The sequence below is a fragment of the Pistacia vera genome, unplaced genomic scaffold (genome assembly GCF_008641045.1).
Source record: "Pistacia vera cultivar Batoury unplaced genomic scaffold, PisVer_v2 Contig329, whole genome shotgun sequence".
NCBI classification, from domain to species: Eukaryota; Viridiplantae; Streptophyta; class Magnoliopsida; order Sapindales; family Anacardiaceae; genus Pistacia; species Pistacia vera.
In genome coordinates this window covers 37,112-54,153 of record NW_022196145.1, presented here as the reverse complement: position 1 = coordinate 54,153, position 17,042 = coordinate 37,112, and the positions used below count along the sequence as shown (strand labels likewise).

General features: G+C 35.1%; 1 non-coding gene across 1 annotated transcript; it reads left to right on the top strand.

Annotated features, from left to right (window-relative positions):
- Positions 1-13,719: 13,719 nt before the first annotated feature.
- LOC116137534 lies at positions 13,720-13,826 on the top strand. The gene has a single exon (XR_004129198.1). It is a non-coding gene; the product is annotated as a small nucleolar RNA R71 (small nucleolar RNA).
- Positions 13,827-17,042: the final 3,216 nt, after the last annotated feature.

Sequence of the window (17,042 nt, the reverse complement as noted above, 5' to 3'; positions counted from 1 at the left end):
TAATCTTTTGTTGCAAATGGTGTTTACTGTTGGTAATATAGGGGGTAATCAGATTACCTTACCAAGGGGTTATTAGAAGATTACCGAGGTAATATGATTTTATACCTATTTTGCCCTTAATTAAATACCATTTCGGACACAATTACCCTCAAATGTCTACCAAATAACAATTAGCTAGACCTCTTACATTTGAGAATTTAGCTAAAACACCTCGGCCATAGTAAAGTTTAAAAGTTAATAAAATCTCCCTAGCCACCCAAGACCACCGTTAGTAGCTAGCGAAAGTCGCCATATTGGCGCACAACTGGCGGGATTTGGCCTGCCATGCACCGATCTGGCTATTTTCGGCCTTCAATATGACCGAAAATGGCTAGATCATAGATCGATGGCCGAAAACGACCTTACGGACTCACAACTGGCCAGACGCAGTTGGTCTTGCGCCATTTTGGCGACTGTCAACAGTGGCTTGGGGTGGGTAGGGGTGATTTTGCTACAAATTAAAGTTTTATATGATTGGGGTATTTAGCAAAATTTCAAATGTAGCGGTTTAAAAGAAATGATTAACAAAATAATAATATATTAATATTTCAAAATGAGGGCAATTTAGTAATCTATATAACATACCCACCCATTTACCTCCCAACCAAACATATCAATATAACGTACCCACCAATTTATTCCAACCAACCAAACACATTTTCCTAAACATTCATAGTAATCTTCAAGGTAATCTATCTTTTCATTAATATAACATTATCAGTAATACAACATTCTTTGAACTAAACGCACCCTATAGGGGCGTTTGGATTATATAATGTTTTATTATAGGAGAATATTATATTAACGGAATAAAAGATTACTGATAAGAGCTTGAAAATACACATTTAGTTAGTGGTTTTTAGGGATTAATTGTGGAAATTAGGCTTAATTTGGTAAAGTTGCTTAATATTTTCATAATTGTCTTTTACGGGATCACGGGTGTTTTTGAGTGTTTTTCAAGATACTAGTGCTTAAATGTTATGCTCGGATGAAGAATCATATTGGCAACGGAATGAGTGACGAGTGGAAGCAAACAGATCAAGAATCGGAGGTGAATTAAGAAGCTATGGAAGTTGAAGTAAAGAGAATATTCTAGATTACGTTCTAGCTTGAGCATGCCTTGGTATTTTGAGAATATCTTGATCTTTAGAACTTGGATTAAGACAATTCTTGGACCGTTGGAAATCTGATTCAAAGGGCTACATTTCATATCTTTACCACTTTTCCCAATTTCATTGTTATCAAGTTCAAAAATCACTATCTCTGAAGAAAAGTGGAATGATGTGGGAAGAAGGCCAGCAGCTACTGTGCCGCGGCACACTTTTTCCAGTAGCTACTGTGCTGCAGCACAGTGCCGGGGTACAGTCACGGAACTTAAAAAATCACCTATCTGTTTTTAGGTAGAAAAATAGGGTTAAGAGTCCTATCCCTAATAGAATTGAAGGAAATAAAACCCTAACCCTTGTGGGATATAAAGGGAGGTCTTTTAACATTATTTTGGGGGATTCTTTGGTGAGAAGAAAGGGAGAAAAATCTGCAGAGAAGAGAAGTAATGGAAATTCTAGAGCTTTGATTCACAATATAGGGAACTTTTCCTTGTTCTTTTCTTATAAACTCATGATGATTGTTTTAATAAATGTGATTATTTCTTTCATGTTTATTATGAACTAAATTTATTCTCTACCCAATCTCTTGATTATGTATTGATCTTTGATTGTTAATTTTTATTAAGAATTCTTCCTAAGTTTTACTATTATTCCTAATGCTTTTGATTCTTAAGGGCCCAAGAATTGAATGAACTAATGGACTAGATTGAGATCGAGAGATGATACTTAGTTGGTCTACGATAGTAAAACCATAGGTTGAGCGAACACTAGAGATAGGTTACCGCGACTTGTGAGGTTTTGGTAAACTCCATAGAGCGTAATGATCTCCAATTACTTAAATCTGATTAGAGATAATTCGGGTTAGTAATTAGGGGTTAATTTGATAATTGTTCGAGAGAAAGTTATTGGAAATTTAGGGAGTTTGACCACTAGGAAGAGCTTAACAAAATTAGCATAAGAGATCGATACATATGAATAAGAGTTGGTGTGAAATCTATGCCCTAGGTCTAGTCATCTTGTTTTTACCCAAAGATTTATTTTAATTGTTCTCTTTTCAGTTTTCTTTTCAAATTCAATTGTTAATTTAGTTTAGATTTTCCTTGATACAGTTTGGATTGATCAAATAGTGATATGATAGTTTAATTAGTAATTGATAATAGTAATTCCCTTGGGTTCGATATCCGTAATTTTACACTTTATTACTTGTACGATTTCGTACACTTGCGAAAATCTATAACAATTACCTTGAAGATTACTAGGAATGTTTAGAAAATGTGTTTAGTTAGTTCAAATAAATTGGTAAATAATATATTTGGTTGGAAGGATAATTGAGTGGGTATATTATATAGATTACTAAATTGCCCTCCTTTTTAAATATTAATATAACAATATTTTTTATTATTATTTTTTGAATAATTTCTTTTAACCCCTTACTTTTCAAATTTAGCAAAAACACCCTAGTAACCAAAAACGTTTTAAACCTAACAAAAACACCCATACCCATCCAAGCCACTGCCAGTAGCTAGCCACCATTGCTGGTAGTGCCACAGATCTAGCTGTGATGTTGGTAATGCTACAAATCTGGCCGTTTCACAGCCAGATCTATGGTTGTTTCACGGCCAAAGATGTGGCCATGAAATAGCCAAATCTGGCCTTTTCCGACCATGGGTCTGTGATCTATGGTCGAAAAAAGCCTCACTGGCGTACAATCGTTATACATACTATGACAACTTTTGGCAGTCTGATAGTCGACGGTTGCTGGCGGTGGTGACTAGTTCTAGGTATAATGACATTTCTATAAATAATGATAATAACAAGGGCAATGTCATCCGAAAAATTTAAAAAGCAAGGACAAAAGTGTCTGCATGAGTGAATTGGGTGTTTTGTAAATGTTAACAAATATAAGGTTAATTTGGACCAAATGCTCAACTATTTAGGGGCAACATGGGAAACACAATTGTATTACTAGGGGTGAATTTTAATAACAGTGCCTCCCCAACTCCCCTCCCCCCCAAAAAAAAGGTATTAAGATTCCCGACAATATACCCCCCAAATGCTACTGTTTGTCATAAAATATTCCGGGAATAATTTTTACAAACCAACCTAACATTTTCATCTGCTCAATTTAAAAAATATTACCCCAATTATCTAATATTAACCCCATCCAAACGGCCCCTATGTGTTACAATTTAATTCCAATGTTAGGATCTTTTGCAACTTTACTATGATATTTTGGGGTTAAATTTTATTTTCATTTTTCATTTTTTCTAAGCTTGATTCATTTGGCACAGGTGAACTAGAATCTAGAAGACATTGTCATTTAAACTCGTAAAGTTGATGATGAATTATTGGAGCACAATTAGGTTGTGTTTGTTTTTTTTACTTAAGAAACTTAATAGAATTTAGTGTCATCTAACACTAAGAAATGTTTAGATTTGTGATACTGTATGTGTTTTTGACTTAATTACATTAGAAGATACCGAACTATCACTTTTTTTCCTATTGAAGGTACTGAACTATTTTTTTTTCTGTTGAAGGTACTAAACTATCAATTATTCGTATTGAAGGTATCAAACTTGCACACCGTCAAACACTTTAGAGACTGGCCTCTAATACCATTAAAAATAAATGACGTGAGTACTTTTTAATTCTAAAATGTGTATGTGTAAATTTATGAGGGTTGACGTGTACATGTGGCACTGAAGTGGACTTTTTTAGGGTTGATGTGTACATTTTCATATTTTAACTTCTTCAAATGTACCCTTTCCTCCAATTTTAATTCCTCAAAAAGCACAAAATGCACCCAAAATAACCTAAACCACCCAGAACGAAAAGTTGGCCTGATTAAAAACTCAACCTAATCGTGTAACAAACAATTAAGCAACTAAAACAAAATTACAAAAAAGAAAGCAAGCTAATATGATATTATATTTCTTAAAACCCTGAAGATTAATAAAATAATAAAAAAATAATTTTTAGTTTATTAAAATTATGAAATTATGATGTGTCATAGCAAATATAGTTTATTGGAAAAAGGAAATTGTGAAAAGTCCCTAGTTAAAATTACAAAAAAGAAAGCAAAAGGACTATAATAATACAGAGAGCAGAGACTTTAAAGAGGCAATATAAATAAATAGCGGGATGTACCAAAAAAGCAGCGGGATGTACAATAAAAAGTAGCAGGATGTACCAAAAAAGTAGCGAGACTGGGCAAATAAAAAAAGAAATGGAAGTAGCGGGACTAGGAATTGTTATGTTTTGTTGCATAACTCTTGAACAAAAAAAAAATCAAGGATTGGCAAGAAAAACCACCTATTGTAGTCTTAAAAGCCGAAGAAATCATGTACACTAATATGAAACTAGAGAGCTTTTACCGCCTTGTGTTGAAGCTGCCCTTAATTTGGGTTGCATTCTAGTGAGAGCTTCAAGAAGCCAATGACACAGTAACCCTAGGACTTATCTCAACTTGAGACCACAAGATTCTCCATCCATGCCTCCTAGAATTGTGGATAAATTTGTTGACGAACAATGCCTTAAGTTATCAACACTTCATTCTGGTAGTTCATTAAACTTTGCAAGATCTTCTGTGAATGTGAATTCAACTTTTCCAGTTTCACAATCAAACTGCCATGTTATTGGAAATGATAACCTAGCAGCTTCTGTTTCTCTCCATTTAAAGGTATCTTTGGTTATTGGCTCTTTGATTATTGGTTTTTACTTGCATTTGACAAATATCAGTGTTTTCAAGTCAGTATTGTTTGTAGAAATAATGGGTTTATTGTGATGGATTTCTGAGAAGGCATCGCTTTGTTTTATGTGAATGAATGTGGTGATGATTTTGGCTTTTGATCATGTGACATGTTTGTTTTATCGATTGTTTGGTGACTGGTAAGCCATTGATGTTTATTTAGTTCTGCTTTAGTTAGAGTGTTTTTTTTTTTTTTGATATTTTTGGGTAATATTTTTCATATTTTTGCATTCAAAGGATGTGGTACTCTTTGTAATTGCTAGCAATGATGATGGATATATGCCTTTACTATGGAAATTTGAGTTTTAGTTAGTGAATTTTTAGATTATGGAGAGAGGGGAATATTTGGGGAATTATCATGTGCCTTAGTTCGTTCGACCATTATAAAGCTAGGGGAATGTCTGGGAAATTATCCCTAACTTGTGTCTAGCCTGAGATAATATCTGCCCCAGACTTGTTTGGTAGTTAGGGTTTTCAACAAGGAGAGAAAACACATTATTGGTTACTTGAAAGACAATTGAGGATGAAAGTATAGAGTTCAATAGATTGGAAGAGAATGGAGTCTTTTAAGCTCAACATCAAATCATTTTTAAGCGTTTCCAAGCATTTGTATGGTTTACCGAAATCACAAAGTCTTACATAGTTATTAACCGAAGGTCTGCCAGTTCACAAATTAATAGGAAATAAAAACATGGTCTTGGACAACTTTCTTAATCTCATGATCAAGTAATTTGGTATACCTATTTATCATTGAAGGAAAAGTATGCTTATCAAGTGAAGACTTCAGTTCTGATTTTGGAGTAAAAAATACAACCCAATGTGGATAAGTTCTCTAATGATTGAGTTCCATTGATTTACATCATTTGTGGATGAAATTTGTTGAAAGACTGAAAATACCATATGGGGTATTTAAGTAGAATACTTGATTATGAGTTTGCCATAGATGCAGATTCCCAAACTCCTAATGCAATGATAAATGATTAGACATTGTGTTATTATTCTTTAGTGTGATGTAGAGGATAAAGCTTTTTAGATGGAAGAATGGACAACTTCTCGTGAACTTTCAGTGTACACTTTTGGAACGTGTAAATATTAGTGATATAATTTTTTTTTTTTGGTTTTGCAAGTTATGACTTTCTATAGTCCTTGGCCAATAGCTTTCATATGGTAGACCTAGTATCTGCCAAAAGTTTCCAACATTTAAATATTTAGATGCATCACCAAATTTGTGTTCAAGATTATGAATGACTTCTTGTTAGATTACAAATATAAACAAATGCCAATTGATATTTTCTCATGAACATGTCGTTCAATACTCTGCTTGCTTATTTAGTATAAGAAAATTGAATTTTCGTGTTTAAATTTATCATGCTTTTAATTTTCCATCATTGAAGAATATATGTACAAACTTGAATTGACATGAAATGATCATGCTTCTTGTGTCATTACTTGGTTAATTCTTGTGAACATTTTTTTCTCAAGATTTTTGCAAAAATCTTCTATCATTGAAATCACATTCAAAAATCTCTTAGGATTCTGGTGCTACTTTTATTAATACTCATATTTTTTTTTAAATTTTTTTGTCCTTAAAGGATGGTGCTTATGTATATGCAAAAGCATCAGCTAAGGGGAAGCGAATTCAGGTAAGTTTTGTAACTTTCATGAGCGATATGTCTGATATTTTACCTGTGCAATAGTTAATATAAACTAAAATTGACTAGCTTATTGTTTTCTTCAGTGCAATATTAATTCTAAAAATCATGCAGTTGTCATGCCTGATGCAAGTATGGATGCTACTTTGAATGCCCTAGTTGCTGCTGGGTTTGGTGGTGTAGGAAAAAAGTGCATGGCACTCAACCTAGTCGTTTTTGTTGGAAGCTTAACTCCATGGTATGTTTATCTTCCTTGTTAACGTGTGTTGTCTTTGTGGTTTTGTCCGTCCTCGAAAAATGATGTTGTAAGATTTGAAAGGAATCAGGTCTACTTTGTGGAGACTCTAAATCAGTGATAATATATCTTTTATCTGAATTCAATGATAGACATGATTTGGCAAGTATAAGAGTTTCTTTATAACCTTTTTGCCAGGGAAGATAAACTAGTGGAATGTGCCAAAGCACTCAAAGTAACTGCAGGAACTAAACTAGATGCAAACCTTGGTCCAGTAATTAGTAAGCAGGTGCATTCATGTTTAAGCATTTTTTCAATAATTAGATCTGCCAATTCTCAAAGAGAAGAACTAGAATTTGTGGACCTCTTTTAATTTAAATCACTTTCCTTCTTTTATAATTATAGAAAGCAGGTGCATTCATGAAGTTGTTTCTTTTTCTCTTGATTTCTAGAGACTGGGAGGGCATTTTAGTCCGTGATTGGTGTCATTTGAATGGTTATTTCTTGTATTTTTTGGTTTTTGTAGTAGATTGCCGTTTCACTACTTTATAATTCTTAAATAAAATTTGTTTCTTGTTCCCTATCAGTAATGGAAAAAAAAGTACTTTTCCTATGTATATCATTCTAGTCATTGTTTAAGGTTTAGCAGTTGCATTTTTGGGTGTATGCACGTTGCTTTTTTAAATTGCACCTTTTAATCGTTTCTATTCTCACTGATGATACTACTGTGCTATATGGCTATCAAATATTTACAGGTGAAGGAAAGGATATGCAGATTGATCCAAGCAAATTTTGAAAATGGTGCAAAACTACTGCTTGACGGTAGAAACATATTGGTATCTGGTTCTTTGTTTCTTTAAGTAGTTAGCTTGTCAAACTTTATCTAGTCGAGTTATTTGTTCAAAATTTGTCTATGTAAAAGTTAAATTATATGATCTCAAAAACTAAAATTTCTAATTAATTAGTGAAAGATTTCTGAATAAATTGATTTAATGGTAAACAAATTAAAAAAAAAAAAAACTTGAATTTCAATGGCAATACTATTTTATTTTATTTTTCGAAATTGGAGAAGGCTGCTATGTAGAAGGTATTCTTGAACTCACTTGACAAAATACGTAAAATCATAAACCCTTTTTATGGTTAGAGCAGGCATGTCTTTGTTAATGGTCTCGGTTTCTTTTTATGGTTGTTTAACAAGTGTGTATATTGTTAATGGCATATAATAAATGTGGAGTACTAATCGTAATGTGCAGTTTAGCAAGAAGATACAATTTGTTTCTTTGTACTTACTGATTTGTTTTGTTTTTTGTTTTACTTTTAAATGAATTTTCGTTGCCACATTGATCTGTAATTTGATGTAGCTTATTTTTGGTATCTGATTATTTGCAGTTGTGGACGACATTTTCTACTTGTTTCAAGGCCACATTGAGAATGTTGCTCTTCTTAAGCAACAATATTGACTTAATAGAATGTTTGTGCTACAATACAGGGAGAAGCTGACAACATTAGATTTCTTCTAGAATGTTTGGGCTACATATTGGTTGGTCCTTTTTGTATTTGCATGTATATAAACCGGTTTTGCCTTATTTATGTCTGTTGTTAGAATTTTCCAATTAAACTTAATCCATAGATGGGAAGGGAAAAGGACGAAATTTTAAGGCAATTATGAGGAAGGTGTTTCTTTCCATGGTCAAGTTCTCACTCCTTTATATGAGGTGGTTCCCATGGTATGTCTTTTGTCATCATTAACTGCAATATGTCTGCATTTGAATTTGCAATTCGAATTGAATGATTAGAAATGTGATGAATGATGTTTCTTTTTACAATTTTTACTTTTACTTTCTTGGCTACAAATCATTCGATACAATTTTTATTGTCTTTCCATTTAATTTTTATATATGTTTGGTTATTTTTCTGAACAACAATAGTAGGAATAGTGATTGGAATTAGAATAGTCCCCTTAAACCCTAAAGAGGAATAGTTAGTAGATANATCTTAACACTTTAAGATTTAATCTTAACACTTTAAGAATCTTTTAGGGCCTTTACAACCTTTTAGGGCCAATGGGGTTTAAGACTAGGGATTTTTTTTTTTTTTTCTAAATCAGGGTTTAAGGTTAGGGGGGCGGTTGGGGGGTTGAGGGGGTTAGAGGGTTGAGGAAGTGGAGGAGTGAGGGGGTTGGGGGTTTAGGGGGTTGAGGGAGTTTAGGAGTTGAGGGGGTTGATTGAGTGGAGCCGTGGAGGGAGTGGAGGGGTTGATGGGGGGTGAATGGTGAGGGAGCCTAAGGGGTGAAGGGGTTGGGGGTTTTAGGACCTTTAGGGAGTTAGAACTTTTAAAGCCTTTTAGGACTTTTTGGGCTTTTAGGACCTTTAGAGTCTTTAGAATTTTTTAAGCCTTTTAGGGCATATTAGAATCTTTTAGGGCCTTTGCAACCTTTTAGGGTTAGGAGGTTGATCGCGAGGTTGAGGGAGTCTGAGGGGTGAAGGGGTTGGTGGTTGGGTTGAGATCGAGAGATGAAACCTGATTTGTCTAAGGTAATAAAACCATAGATTGAGCAAACGCTAGAGATAAGAAAACAATAAAGATAACTTCAACACATATTCATAAATTGGGCTACACCTTTAGCCCTAGAAAAGAGATTTAGTTCATAATTGTAATAATAAAAACCATCATTCTATTCATGAGTTCAAGAAAGAAAAATATAAACACTTCTCTAATCGGTGAACGAGAGCTTTAAGAATCCCGATCTCCAAACTAGTAGCCGTCCTTCTCTTTCTCCCTGAAAACTCTCTAAAAACTTCTTAAAGACCCTTATTTATATCCTAGGGTTTTTATCTTACTTAGTAAAAGAGTAAATTCCTTAGCTCATTCAGATTCGGATTTAGATAATGCATTAACATAACAAGCCCATGACCCATCGCCGCGGCGGTAAGAACAGTTGCTATGGCGATCGTTCTTTCTATCCAATGTGTCTGTGATATTCAGAATTTGGTAAAGTTATCAACATAAACTTTGTAGCTCTCTGAATAAGCTTTCCAACGCCACCATAATCGTCGAATTCTGATTTCTACAGTTCAAGTTATGATAGAAACATCGAAGCAGGCTCATCTTGAAGGATTTCCAGATTTTACGTTATATCTTCGACGCGTCACAACTTTCTCTTTTCAACTCTGATTCTTGTACCGTTTGTTCCTACACGTCATGAATTCCATCGACATCATTCTTTTCCCTTCACATATCTATAGTCTCGTGAGGGTTTCCAGCGATGATACCCACAAACATTCACACTACACTTATCCTAAACTCCAAAAACAAAGATAAACATAGACATAAAAAAAGAACAAAAGCTAACAAAAATTCTCTAATCAATAATCAATTCATAGAAGTGTCTCAAAAATCGCATATACACAAAACAAATAGAATAATTAAAAGTCACCTAAACTCACAGACAATGCAAACATCAATTTCATTTTCGTTATTGACCCTAGAACATCCATACAACCACAAACCATTAGTCCACAAACTCGGATAGTTTTATGCATAAAATTCATGAACAAAATTTTGATCTTAGTATTCGGGTTATGGCTTATATGTGAATCATGGAATCAAACTCCATAGGCTCACTTTTCAAACCACTCTCCACTAATGTAGAATTTCACATTACCTTGGATCAATAGGTCTTTGTAAAGGTTGTAACGTTAGGCTAGGGTATGAGTTCACATTACACAATAACCTTGGTACCTAGCAAATAAGAACGAAATTTGTCAATAGAGAATACTACTACTAAAAATTCTTTTTCAGTAGTTGCATAATTTAATTGTGGTCCCGTTAAAGTCTTGCTGGCATAATAAATCACATGCAAAACCTTACCTTTTCGCTGTCCTAAAATAGCCCCTAAAGCATAGTCACTTGCATCACACATGAGTTCAAAAGGTAGTTCCCAATCGGGCGCAACAATAATAGGAGCAGAAATTAATTTTGCTTTTAAACACTTAAATGCATCTAAACACTCATGAATAAAATTAAAAGAAACATCCTTAGCAAATAAATCAAAAAAAAGTTTAGAGATTTTAGAGAAATCCTGTATGAATCTCCTATAAAAGCCAGCATGCCCAAGGAAACTATTGACAACCTTCACTGAATTTGGAGGTGGTAGTTTCTCAATGACTTCAATCTTCGCTCGATCCACCTCAATTCCATTCGCGGGCATCCGATGACCTAACACAATCCTATCTCGTACCATGAAATAGAATTTTTCCCAATTTAGCACCAAGTTAGTGTCAACACATCTCTGCAAAACATTAGATAAGTTAGTTAAACAATCAACAAAAGAATCTCCAAAAATAGAAAAATTGTCCATGAAAACTTCAATGGGCTTCTCAACCATATTAGAGAATATTGAGATCATGCAATGTTGAAAAGTTGCAGGAGCATTGCATAAGCCAAAAGGCATTCTTTGATAGGCGAATATTCCGTATGGGCACGTGAAAGTCGTTTTCTCTTGATCTTCTAGTGCCATAACAATTTGATTGTAGCTTGAATATCCATCCAGGAAATAGTAGAACTCATGGCCAGCTAACCTCTCCAACATTTGATCGATGAATGGCAATGGAAAATGGTCCTTATGAGTCATGGAATTCAGTTTACGATAGTCGATACATACTCTCCATCCCATGACTGTTCTTGTTATAATCAGCTCATTGTTATCATTACAGACCACTGTCATTCCTCTCTTCTTTGGCACTACTTGGATTGGACTTACCCATGTACTATCCGAAATTGGTTATATGATTCTTGCATCTAAAAGCTTCAACACCTCTTTCTTGACCACTTCTTGCATTGATGGATTCAATCTTCTTTGTGGTTGGACAGTAGGCTTATAACTTTCCTCTATGAAGATCTTGTGTGTGCAGATTGAAGGACTGATACCTTTGATATCCCCAATTGTCCATCCAATAGCCTTTTTGTATTTTCTCAATATGCGCAACAACTTTTCTTCCTCTACAACACTCAAAGAAGCATTAATAATGACTGGAAAAAATTTACCCTTTTCTAAAAATACATACCTTAAATGAGATGGTAGTTGCTTGAGCTCAAGTGTAGGTGCCTTTGTGATTGGTAAAGTTGACTGAGACGCCACAGCTCTAATTTCTCTAATCGAATTAGCTTAAGGACGAACCAAGGGTGGTAAAGCATTTAAGTATCTTAAACACTCTCTCATCTCTTCACTATCAACTTCATCCTCCTGATCTTTATAATTCATCAAACAATTCTCTAAAGGAAAAATGGGGTAGCTCTCTTTAAAATTCTGTTCCACTATGGTGTCGAGAACATCAATCTTAAAGCATGAGTCTAGTTCAGATAGACGCTTCATAGATTCAAAAACATCAAATTCTACTTGCTCATCTTCTACCCTTAAGATTAATTTCCCTTGGTGGAAATCTATTAATGTTCTACTCGTGGCTAGAAAAGGTCATCCTAAAATTAAAGGTATCTCCCTATCTTCCTCCATGTCTAACACTATGAAATCTACTGGGAAAATCAGTTTGTCGACCTTAATCAAGACGTCTTCTACCACCCCCCTAGGATATGCTATCGATCGATCAGCTAATTGAAGAGAAACGGTGGTTGGCTTCACTTCTCATAATCCAAGCTTCCTGTATATGGAAAACGACATTAAGTTAATACTTGCCCCTAAATCACATAACACTTTATCAAAATAACAACTATCAATAATACAAGGGATAGTAAAACTCCCTGGATCTCGTAGTTTAGGTGGTAGTTTCTTTTGAATCAGTGCACTGCATTCCTTCGTGAGCATAACTTTCTCGTGTTCCCCGAATTTTCTCTTGTGCATGAAGATCTCTTTCAAAATTTTTGCATACTTCGGCATCTGTTCTAGCATATAAAAAAAGGGATATTAATATGTAAACTTCGAAACATGTCAATAAACTTACCAAATTGCTTATCGAGCTTCTGATTTTTCAACCGTTGTGGGTATGGAAGGGTTGCCTAGCTTGAAGGAGGTTTCTGCTCAGATGCACACTCGCCGTGGTGATTATTTGAAATTTCTGACAATTTGCAAGCATGATCACGCCTGCCGCGGCCACCGTCATCACGGCCACGACGATCGTTCTTCTACTCATCCTTTAGGTCTTGTTCTTCCCTTGGTTTTTCACCCTCTGAATTTTCCAAAATTCATCCACTCCTCAAAGTGATTGCATGCGCTTGTTCCTTGGGATTCTTCTCTGTATCACTCGACAAAACTCCTTGAACCCTTCCCGCTAATATGTTGTGAATTTTCCCAATCTGAGTCTCAAGGTTCCTAATAGAGGTTGATTGATTTTGAACCAGGATGTCAGTCTTCTCAAACCTCTTGCTTGTCTCTTCAATGAACTTGGTCAACACATTCTCTACATTAGATTTTGGCTCTTGAGGTTGAAAAATAGGAGCTTGTTTTTGCTCATTGTTGTTGCTCCATGAAAAGTTCGGGTGTTTCCTCTATGCTGGATTATATGTATTGGAATATGGATTCCCTTGCCCCCTTTGGAAATTATTGACGTAATTGGCTTGTTCAGGCTGAGCAAACGGGTTCCCTTCTTAGCAATCCTTTGATGAATGATTTCCTACACAAAGGTCACATATTAGATAAGAAGATTCAATTGCATTTACTTTCAACACATTACCTAATTGCTTGTGGATGTTCAAAAGTTGAGCAGCCAATGCAGTGTAACCGTCAACTTCTTGCACTCCCGCTGATTCCTTATTGAAGTTCTCTTTGGAGTCCTCATATAGTTATTGTTCTCCATTACCTCAATTAGATTGTATGCTTCCTCTAGCGTTTTATTGTTCAAGGCTCCCCCACTTGCAGCATCAATCATAGCTTGAATAGTTGGTAGCAACCCTTGGTAGAACGTTTGCACTTGCGACCAGATTGGTAAACCATGTTGAGGGCACCTCCGTAAGAGATCCTTATACCTTTCCCATGCTTCATACAATGACTCTGAATCTTGTTGGTGAAAGTTCATAATCTCACTCCTCAGTTTGGCAGACTTGGTAGGTGGAAAATATTTTGTGAGGAATGCTTGAGCTAACTTGTTCCAGGTTGTGATGCTCTCAGATGGCAGAGAAATCAACCAAGCCTTGGCTTTATTCCGAAGAGAGAATGGGAAAATCCTTAGCCTAATTGCATCATCGGATACTCCATTATGCCTGAATGTGTCGCATAACTCCAGAAAATTTGTGATATGTAGGTTGGGATCATCATTAGGTAACCCAGCGAATTGGACTGACTGCTGAATCATTCCAATAATTGCTGGCTTAATCTCAAAATTATTCGCTTGAACGGGTGGTCTCCTAATGCTAGAATAACACCCATTAATAGTAGGACTAGAGTAGTCCTTCAATGCTCTCTAAACCACTACTGCTCCACCCATTGCATTTCCTCCTAAGGTATCCTTATTCTCATTCTCTTGATTTCCCATATTAGGATTGAGAATTCCTGTGTTAGCCATTGATTTTTCAGATTCAGCTTGCCTCTTTTCTTTCCTCAAATGTTTAGTGGTTTTCTCGATCTCAAAATCTAGTGGATTAAGATCACCACCACCTCTTGAACGTAAACTCTTCAGATTCTAGCTGAAAACACAAACAAAACAAACAAAAATAAAAAATTAATTAGTAAACAAAAATAAAACAAATCAAATTAGCAACTAAATATTTCGTATTGATATTGGTAAAATAAAATAGTTCCTCGGCAATAGCGCCAAAAACTTGACAGGCTATTCGCAAGTGTACGAAATCGTGCAAGTAATAAAGCTAGAGTAAACGAGTGTCGAATCCCAAGAGAACTATCTACCAAGTACCAAACTAGTCTATTTTATTGCTATTTGATGAAACATAATTTTATGAATGACTTTAATGAAAAAGAAAACAAATTAAAATCTAAATGAAATTAGAATTTTAGAATAACTTTGGTATAAAAATCAATATGGCTAAACTCTAGGGCACAGATTTCACACCAATTTAATCCTATGTATTGACGATCATTACTAACCTAATTAAGCTTATTCTAAAGGCCAAACTCCCTATTATTCCCCTAATTTTCTCTCAAACAATTAGTGAATTAACCCTTAAACAACAACCCAAAATATCTCTAATTTGGATTTAGAAGCTAAGAGATCATTAAGTTCTATGAAATTTACCAGAGCCTCATAGATCGCGATAACCTATATCTAGCGTTCGCTCTATCTATGGTTTTATTACCTTAGACAAATCAGGTTTCATCTCTCGATCTCAACCCAACCCATGATATCATTCAACCCTTGGATCCTTAAGAATTGAAAACATTACACACAATAATAAAACTTAGAATCAACGCTCAATAAGAAAACAATAAAGATAACGTCAACACATATTCATAAATTGGGCTACATCTTTAGCCCTAGAAAAGACATTTAGTTCATAATTGTAATAATAAAAACCATCATTCTATTCAATGACATGAGTTCAAGAAAGAAAAATATAAACATTTCTCTAATCGGTGAATGAGAGCTTCAAGAATCCTGATCTCCAAATTAGTAGCCGCCCTTCTCTTTCTCCCTAAAAACTCTGTAAAAACTTCTTAAAGACCCTTATTTATATCCTAGGGTTTTTATCTTACTTAGGAAAATAGTAAATTCCATAGCCCATTCAGATTCGGATTAGGATAATGCATTAACATAACAAGCCCATGACCCATCGCCGCGATGGTAAGAATAGTTGCTGTGATGATCGTTCTTTCTATCCAATGTGTCTGTGATATTTAGAATTTGGTAAAGTCATGAACATAAACTCTATAGCTCTCTGAATAATCTTTCCAACGCCACCATAATCATCAAATTCTGATTTCTACAGCTCAAGTTATGATAGAAACATCGAAGCACGCTCATCTTGAAGGATTTCTAGATTTTACGTTATATCTTCAACGCGTCACAACTTTCTCGTTTCAACTCCGATTTTTGTACCATTTGTTCCTACGCGTCATGAATTCCATCAACATCATTATTTTGCCTTCACATATCTGTTTGAAAATGAAAATACTCAAAATACACCTGTGATCCCGTAAAAGGTATTTATGAAAGAATTTATTCAAATACCAAAATTTAAACACATTTTTCTATAAATAACCCTGTTAAATCACTAACAAAATATAAACTCTCAAGCTCTTATTAGACACCATACCATCCATAGACTAGCAGGCAAGTGGAACTGTCGAACAGAGAACTTAAGGGAATTCTAGAGAAGACAGTTAATGCATCTAGGAAGGATTGGTCACGGAAATTAGACGATGCATTATGGCCCTACTGCACTGCATTTAAGACTCCTATTGGTATGTCTCCATTTAGGATGTTGTATGGTAAGGCATGTCACTTATCGATAGAACTTGAGCACAAGGCATACTGGGCAGTCAAGCAGCTCAACATGGATTTACGAGTTGCTGGAGAGGAAAAGATGCTGACTTTGAATGAACTCGATGAGTTAGGTCACGAAGCATATGAGAATGCTCGGATTTACAAAGAAAAGACAAAAAGGTGGCATGACAAGCATATCCGGAAGAAGAACTTTGAAGTGGGTCAGAAGGTACTATTGTATAATTCTAGACTGAGGCTTTTCCTTGGAAAACTTAAGTCTAGATGGTCCGGACCCTTCATAGTTACAAGAGTTTACCCGTTTGGAGAGGTGGAGGTGTCACATGAAGAAAATGGCACATTTAAGGTCAATGGACAGAGGTTGAAGCCATACATTGATGGGGTGATGAGTTGTAAGTCATTCCCCATCTAACTTGACATCGCAACTTGAGGAATTGAGAAAGTGGAGCTTTCGACTATAAACAAGCGCTTCTTGGGAGGCAACCCAAGTGTTTTCATTTGTTTGATAATTGTTTGTTGTTTGAACCTGTTTAGTTTTCTTATGATTTAGAATGATTTTGATTTAGTGTGTTTTTGGGTGTTTCAGGTGAATTTTTGAACTAAGGTGAAAAAGGAAAATTTTCCAGTTTCGTCGCGGTGAAGTACATTTTGCACAAAACGGAAGTTGAAAAGTCCTAGATTTTGCCACGACGAAGTTTGTTCTTCGTCGAGGCGACATGCTCCTTGGAATTTTTTGTCGCGGCAGAGAGAGTTTTGCAAAATTTGACTAAGGGAATTTTGCTGCGGCGCTTTATGCACTGGATTTTTTTGCCACGACGAAGAATTTTTCTTCGCTGTGGCATCAACTGGGTTGAT